We start from the raw sequence: 8,775 nt of genomic DNA on the forward strand, positions 1-8,775 counted from the left end.
AGAGAACAATAGAGAGGCAGGACGTTAGTGAGAAACAGATATGGCTTATTACCTGTTGATGATGACATGTATAGTATTCTCAACTGGATTGGTCTGAGAAGTATTTTATGATGGGTAAAGTCTTTTTACAAGCAAAATGAGAAATAGTGATTGACTGTTTAAAAAAATTAGAATAATAATAATAATGATTGGGGAAAACATAGAAAAGATATTGAATTTCGAAGCGGGGAGATTAATGTCTCTGTATTGACTGACATGCATGGCATTCCCTTTTGAAAAAGCAATGTAATACACTGTAAAGTTATATGTAATCCAATGTAATATAAAGAAGATTATGATGATAATAAAAATTTAAAAATATAAAAAAAGTTAATGGAAAATCCATATCGTGAAAACACTGTGCATGGACTTCAACATTTTTTTGCACCAAAATAAACTTGTATTTTAATTTTTAAAACATTCCTGTTTCTCCAGTAAGACTTTCAAAATTTTATTTTAGAGAGATTTTTGTGTGTGCACTTGCTGGCAACTGAGAGAAAGTGAGAAATCACTACCCCGCAGGGGGAAAGCCACACCACAGTTCCTTCTCCTCCATTCTCCTCTTGGGATTTTGGGCACACATGCACATGCACCCAACGTGAGTTTCAGGCCTCTGGGTCCAGGACTCAAACTGCAGTTGGCCATGTGGGAGTCCTATACCACCTGCTGGCCCTATCAGTAAGACTTTTTGTAAGGATTAAGTGAAATATATTGGGTTGTCGGGAAAGTCATGATACATTTTTGCATATAAAACCATAGACAAATACATCATGACTTTCCTAAGGACCTAATAAATGAAGTATTTACATCTAAATGCATAATATATACTCACTAAATGGTAGCTATTAATGTGACTTTCACATTCTTGGATTTTTGTAAATTTGCTCAGGTTCTAACACAATTCTATATTAAAAAAACTAATTAATTAATTAATTATTATTACTAATTTGCTGTCTGGGTACATGCACTCACCAGAGAGAGACAGAGAGGAAGAAGGTGAGAAAGCAAGCCACCAGGTCCAGAAATTGAAACGCAGTCAGTCATAAGGAAGTCCAGCGCCTTAACCAACATGCCACCTGCTGGCCCCCTCAATTCTGTATTATTTTCAACAGAGAACAAACTGAAGCCAAGGTTTGCATTTTTTAAAAACTAGGATTCATGGAGCCTAGTAATTCCATTCCTGGGTATTTATCCTAAAGAAATGAAAATACGTAACCACACAAAGACTTAGCTATGGGATCAGCAGTTAGCGTAATGGCTATGTTGCTGGACTCCCATGTAGTCTACCACAGTTCGCGTCCCAGACCTGGTGGCTTGAAACTCATGCCGGGCGTGTGTGAGAGAATGCCCAAGATCCTGAGAGGAGAATGGAGAAGAAGGGATTGTGGTGTGTCCATCCCCCCTGGAGGGTGATTTCTCGCTTTCTGTTTCTCTGTCTCTCTCTGTCTGTCTGGCAAGCGCATGTGCCCTATGGCAAAAACCTCTCCAAAAAAAAAAAAAACTTAGCTATGAATATTAATAACAGCTTATTTATGATAGGCAAAAACTGGAAACAGTCTCTATCAACAGGTGAATGTAAAAACAAATTTCAGTAGAACTACTAAAACTGGAACTGCAGTTTAACTGCTCAATAATAATAAAGAATGGCTTACTAATACACATCACACCAGATACAATTCAAAACCTTTTTTTTTTTCTTTTTAGTTTAAGAAGCTGGATACAGGGCCCAGTACTTGACGTGGTGGTTAAGGTGCTGGACTCTGACATGGCCATCCATATTTGAGTCCCAGATCCAGCGGTGTGAAAATCACTCCAGGTGTATGTGTTCACGTGCCCAAAATCCTAGAGGAGAATGGGGGGAGAAGGGCATGGCCATCTTTCTTGAAGGAGGATTCCTCACTTTTCTTCTCACTGTCTCTCTCTTGTCTCTCTGGAGAGTGCATATGCCCTATGGCAAAAACTTGAAGAAGAAGTTAGACTCAAAATAATACACAGTATTTATATGAAAAATGAAAACAGAAGAAAGTAATATATAGTGACAGAGGCAGAATAATATTTCCCTTTTATGGGGGAGTGGATAGGAACTGACAGCAAAGGGACATGGGCAAACTTTTTAGGATAATGAAAATTTTCTTTATATTGATTGGATGGTGGTTACATAGTGTACATTTTATCCCAAATTCATCTTATAAGTGAATAGACGTATTTTATTATAAGTAAATTATGCCCAAGTAAAGTTGATTTAAGCTGAAAAAGCCCAAACTATATATTCTATGCAGCTGTAATCACAAAACTAATTCCTAATGAATTCCCTCCAGGAAAGTTATCTTCTCTCTTTCTTTTTACACTGGAGCTAATAAATCCTTTGAATTTTTTTTCTGTTCACTATGTAAGAAGATAATTGGCATGCATTACCCATATGTTAGTGAGTTGTGTAAGTATTGACTGTTTTTTGGACTGTCCTAAATTGTTTATTAGGTATGAATTTTACAAACATCTCTCATATTAGCGGTAACGGTGGAGGTGGTGAGTACTGTGCCCTCTCCATGCTTCCCCGGGAGAAACACCAATAGTGTAGTGGAATTTGTGGCTCTTTCCAAGACTGCTGTTTTGGCGACCTACAGATATCAGCCACACATCTTCCTGTGGTTGTGAAGTGGTTTGGTAATCCACTGGATATCAGGATTTCTTCTGATAGCTTTATGAATACATCAATTGGAATAATCTCAAAGAATTTGTATGTGGAATCTTCACCACCCAGTAAGAATTCAGGACTCTAAGAGCCCCACAGTGGCATTCAGCTCGCTCCTCTACAACAGACTGGAGGCTCTGAGCAAACTTTAGCTGGTTAACACCATGATAGACAGGCTTGCCATAGGTTGCACCCTTGGGAACTGGGCGTTTGTGGCCTCCACGAAGCACACCAATCCTATGTATGACATAACCTTGCTTAGCTTTGTATCCCAGTCTGTGCGCTTTATCTTCTGGAGAGGTGGGGAGCCTTGTGGAGTCAGAGAGTTGGCGGTACTGTCAGCAGTGGGCCCTCAGAAGAAAACATATCATGTCAGACTGCTTCTTCCTCCATGGCTCCTGAATGTTTTTGTATGCACCCATGTTGTTTACCTGAGAGCTGCTGCCATATGGAGAGGAAGGCTTAAGTACTGACTTTTAAAAGAGCAAAGAAAGAGAAACAGATATAAAAGACAAAAAAGAATAATGAGAAAGATAAGAAGAAAATCTGTTTTTCAGGAGTGAAAGGAGTAATCTTTCCAACTCCTATTGATGTTAGTCTCTCTCTCGTTCCGTTTTCTCCTCTCTTCTGTTATTGTCTCTCCTCTCTCTGCATCAAAACCTTAAGAGCGGGTCCAGCAGGTGGTGTGGTGGTTAATGCACTGGACTCCACATGACTGTCTATGGTTTGAGTTCTAGACCCCTGTGGCTTGAAAATCATGGTAGGCACTCATGCATACATGTCCAAAATCCTGAGAGGAGAATGGAGGAAAAGGGATTGTGGCAATGGCCATAACCCCTGGGGGGTGATTTCTCACTTTCCTCTCCCTATCTCTCTCTCACAAGCACACGTGTCCTATGGCAAAAACTTGGAAAAACAAAGAACAAAAAACTTTAAGAACTACTTTTGGTTTCTCCCTTATCCTGACTATCATGGTCATTCATGTTATTGTTGAGGCCTTTGTAATAGTGCTTGCATCAGCATTGTTTTCTTTCCATTATATCTGCCACTTTTGATTTATTTCACCTCTTCCTACTTTATTATAAGTAGACTAGCTAAACTCTTACCTGTAGAATCTCTTTTCAATCATTCCTACTTCATGCTGTGTTTAATTTTCTTGAAGCACATTTCTATGATAGTGCTCACAGGATCAAAAATAAACAACTACATGGGAACCAGCAGTTAGCGTAATGGCTATGCCGCTGGACTCCCATGTAGTCGACCGCGGTTCGCGTCCTGGACCCAGTGGCTTAAAACTCACGCCGGGCATGTGTGCGTGCGTGCCCAAGATCCTGAGAGGAAAATGGAGGAGAAGGGATTGCAGCGTGACCATCCCCCCTGGGGGTTGATTTCTCGCTTTCTGTCTCTATGTCTCTGTCTGTCTGGTGAGCACATGCGCCCTATAGCGAAAACCTCTCAAAAAAATAAAAAAATAAACAACTACAATGACAAATTATAATTTGTTGCTTACTAAATAATATCCCAATATTGATATTAAGGTACTCCCAAACTGGGCTGCTGTGTGCATTTTTAGACTTATATTCTGTTCGTTTCTTGTATCTACTCAAACTGTACAGTCTAGTGGTTCAAAGCTGTTATTGATATCTCTATTTCAACAAAGACAACACAGAGAACCAAGTATTTCTAAATAACTGTATGCAATGGGCAACCTCTGGCACTTCATCAAATATTCAGAAAGACTTCTATTCATATGCCACAGCTGTGTCTGTGGTCTGTTTTATTTGCAAAGTACATGTTTCCTCCAGGTCTACCACCATAAAAATGGTGTATGTCTTCTTTTGTGTTATTCAGAAACATATTTAGCTAGTTCATTCTCCGACCAAAGATTCACATATAGAAAATAACCTTTTTGTACTTCAACTAGTCTTTATTTTACATAGTCATTTTTAAGACCCCTGGTTGTGCTTTTAGAATGATATCTTCTTCAGTAATCAAGACTGTATGTACTAGAATAAGGATAGATATACAGGCCAATAGAGTAAAATTAAACTTTTATTGTCAATTGATTTTCAACAATAGGGTGCCAAGACCGTTCCACAGGAAAAGGATAATGTTTTCTTTTTCTGTCTTTCTTTTTTTAGAGAGATTTGCTATAAATCACTCCCAGGGGTGGGGTGGGGGGATGGCCATGCTGCAATCCCTTCTCCTCCATTCTCGTCTTGGGATCTTGGGCATGCACACACACACTGCCGGCATGAGTTTAAGTTGCTGGGTCTGGGCCTTGAACCACAATTAACTAAGTGGGAGTTCTGGAATGTAACCATTATACTGTCTGCTGGTCCCAAGGAAAAGAATAATGTTTTCAACAAACAGAGCTGGAATAACTAGTTGTCCACATGCAAGAAAATAAAGTTGAATTCTTATCTCACAAGTTATATACAGAGTGTGTGTGTATGTATGCACATATACACATTGCTTGTCGGAATGTAAAATAGTGGAATCATTTTGGAATGATTTGACAGTTGTTTAAAAGGTTAAACATATTGAGTTCTGAGCAGCCCCTTTCAGGGGTTAGGACAGCTAAAGATCTTCTGCCCAGACTTGACTCTCCTGCTTCCCAGATTTAACCAGTACAAGCCAATGATCAGCCATCTATATCTGAGTTCTAAGTGGTCCCTTTCAGGGATTAGGATAGCTGAAGATCTTCTGCCCAGACTTGACCTTCCTGCCCCCCAGATCTAGTCAGTCAGAGCACAGTATTTATTCTCTCTGTCTCTCTTTATTTTTTCTTTTTTAAAAAATGTTTAAACTTCTTAGCTCTCTGATGCTCTTTTATCTCACTAATTCTTACCTTTCCCCTCACCTACATAGGACAAGCCAATCACCAGCCATCTATATCTGAGTTCTAAGCAACTCCTTTTGCAGAGTATAAACGTTTTTCATTTTTTGCTTTTGAAATACTTTTTCTCTTTTTTCTTTGTTTTTATTTTTTTTCTTTTTGTTTGTTTGTTTTCTTTTCCTTTCCCTTTTACCTTTCTCACTTTTGTGCTCAGTATCCACACACTGAGTTTCTAAACAGGTCTAGGTGCACAGTAGTCAAATATCTGAATACTTTTAAGGTCAGATTAACCTACAATTTCCATGGAATTTGCTGCACAAAGGGAAAAAAACAGTACTGCTTAGAAATTGCAATCATCTTCTCCTGCATGCTTCTGCCTGCTCAGCTTTAACTCTAAAAACTAGAAAAAAATAATCCATCAGATGACCAGAAACCAGTGCAGAGGCACAAAAAATATGAGAAACCAAGAAAATATCTCTTCCCTAAGGGAAAAGAATAACTCCTCATCCTCCACAATACAAAGGAACTTGTGGAAATGTCAGATAAAGAATTTAAAATATTCATAGTGACAAAGCTAGCAAAGATGCAAGAGAAGAGAGACAACGAACTCCAGAAGATGCAGGAGAAAAGAGAAAATGAATTCCAGGAGGTGATAAACTTCTTGCATGACCTGAAAGAGGAAATAAACACGATAAAAAAGAATCAAATGGAATTGCTAGAGATGAAGGCTGTAATACTGGGAAATCAAAACCTCCCTTCAAAGTATTAAAAACAAATTAGATCATGCAGAAGATCAAATCTCAGATGCAGAAGATAGGACCTCTGACCTAGAAAAAAAATTCACCAAAAAAGACTGAGAAAATGCCCCCCCCCCCGTGAGAATATATAAGTAATACTAGCTATCATTAAATGCCCAAATATCTGGATCACTGGTATTCCAGAAGGTGAAGAAATGAATCTGGGCATTGATAATCTATTCCATGAAATCCTGGAAGAAAACATTCCAAACCTAGAGAGGCATTCAAATATATAGACTAAATTCACCAAAAAAGACTGAGAAAATGCCCCCCCCCCCGTGAGAATATATAAGTAATACTAGCTATCATTAAATGCCCAAATATCTGGATCACTGGTATTCCAGAAGGTGAAGAAATGAATCTGGGCATTGATAATCTATTCCATGAAATCCTGGAAGAAAACATTCCAAACCTAGAGAGGCATTCAAATATATAGACTCAAGAAATACAAAGGACCCCACATAGAATCAGCCCAGGAAGATCTTCTCCAAGGCACGTCATAGCCAGATTGACCAAAACCACAGACAGAGACACAATATTAAATTGGCAAAAGAGGAACATCAAGTTACTTTCAAAGGATATCCCATCAGGCTAACATAGGACCTCTCATCAGAAACAATGCAAGCAAGGAAAGAGTAGGAAAATATATTCAAAGCATTAACTGAAAAACAATTTCAACCAAGAATACTATATCTGGCATGATTATCCTTCAGATGGGAAGAAAAGTCTGAAATATACATAGATAAAGGAAACCTGGAAGAATTTATCAACACCAGACCAGCTCTCCAGGAAGTGATGAAGGATATTTTATACCAAGAAAACTAAAGACAGACGGACAGAAATAAAGAACAATAAATGATCAAGATAAAGGCCAGCTTAATGGTAGGGACAAGTTCAGAAATGTCAATAATGTTGAATGTTAATTTCCAGAGTTTAAATAAAAAGATCAGACCACAGTAACACTGCAAGTTCAACAAAAGAGAGATTACGTGAGACTGAACTGGTGAAATAGAATTCTATAACTTTTCTCTAAAACATTACTGATTTTCTTCTGTGCTTTATTTTTTAGATTTAAGGATTTAGATTTTCTTGTGAGTTGCTAATAGGTTCAGCAACTTGTTAACTTTTTAAAAATTGAAATAAAAACTTTTCTCTCTTCTTGACACCTTTGCAATTGGAAAATACTTGTGAACATTCTTATTTTGTGGCAAAATGGTTATTTGCATAGTTAAATAATACAATAGTATCTGTTGCCTGGCATCAGAAATTAGTCTTACAGGATTTTGTGCAAATAACACCAAATTGAGACAAAACTAATTTTTTTTTGCAAATAAGTTAGTTTAGACCTCTCTTTAGTAAAAGGGGGATAGAGAGAGAAAAAATGTTTTAGAAGAAAATTATAGTGCATTTGTCCCTAGGTTTTAGCTTCGTCCATATTTTTAGTTGAAGATTTTTTTTTTTTGGTATTTATAACATATTTTAATGAACATTTTCTCACCATCTTTAAATAACAAAGATTTGCATTTTCTAATCTGAAGCTGCTCTGGCATCAGGACTTGACTGCTTCGGGCTCCACAGGCTTCAGACACCACTGTACTACTAACTCCCCTGTGCTCTTGAGGCTCGTGTTAGACATATCCTCCTCTGTGGGAAGTCCTTGGGGCAACTTCAGGGGCTGAATTCTTATCAAATGCTTGACTACTTTTAGTTTTGCATTCACTGAAGGGATATTCTTATGGACTTGAGGAGTATGTGCTTTTTCTAATCCAAGCATCTTTATTACATCTTTTTCCCAGTATGGATGACGGCTTCTACTTTTTATTCTGGTAACAATATGCAGTTTATGAGGGGGCTGTGGGTCCCCGCCATATTTTTCATGATAGGCAGCTGAAGATTGAAATACTTTATCTGGTATTCTTGACCTGGTAAATTTGTGACGAATCCAGTCTGTTCAAATGAGAGACTCCACACCTTTTGTCACAGTCTGTAGTCTGCCTGGGGACCTCTGAACTACTGAGTGCAAAATCCCTGCCATAAATGTAGCAACTGTTCTCTTCGCGAGCAGCACCAGCTAAAACATCCAGCTTGATCTTTTCCTAGTTTAAGATCTTTTGTGAATCAATAAAATGTGAAAAAAAAAAAAAGGTTAGTATGGAAGGGAGAGAGGGGAAAGGAGAAGGAAAAAAAAGGAAAAGTATGTTTAATTGACAAAAAAATAAGAAGCTACTTGCTAATGATAATGTATATAGTAATATGTTTGTCATGACTTACATGCATGGTATTTGTCCTAGAAAAGAAATGTTGTATATTGTAAAGACATATGTGATTAAATGTAAATAAATTAAGAAAGAAAGAGAAAGAAGAAAGAAAGAACGAAAGAAAGGAAGGAAGAAAAAAGAAAGAAGGGA

At 37.8% G+C, this 8,775-nt stretch overlaps 1 pseudogene; it reads right to left on the reverse strand.

The window, feature by feature from the left end:
* Window positions 1-7,826: 7,826 nt before the first annotated feature.
* On the reverse strand, window positions 7,827-8,444 carry LOC102477147 (39S ribosomal protein L30, mitochondrial pseudogene; annotated as a pseudogene).
* Window positions 8,445-8,775: the final 331 nt, after the last annotated feature.

This window comes from Tupaia chinensis, unplaced genomic scaffold (assembly GCF_000334495.1).
Source record: "Tupaia chinensis unplaced genomic scaffold, TupChi_1.0 Scaffold143982_1, whole genome shotgun sequence".
Lineage (NCBI taxonomy): Eukaryota > Metazoa > Chordata > Mammalia > Scandentia > Tupaiidae > Tupaia > Tupaia belangeri.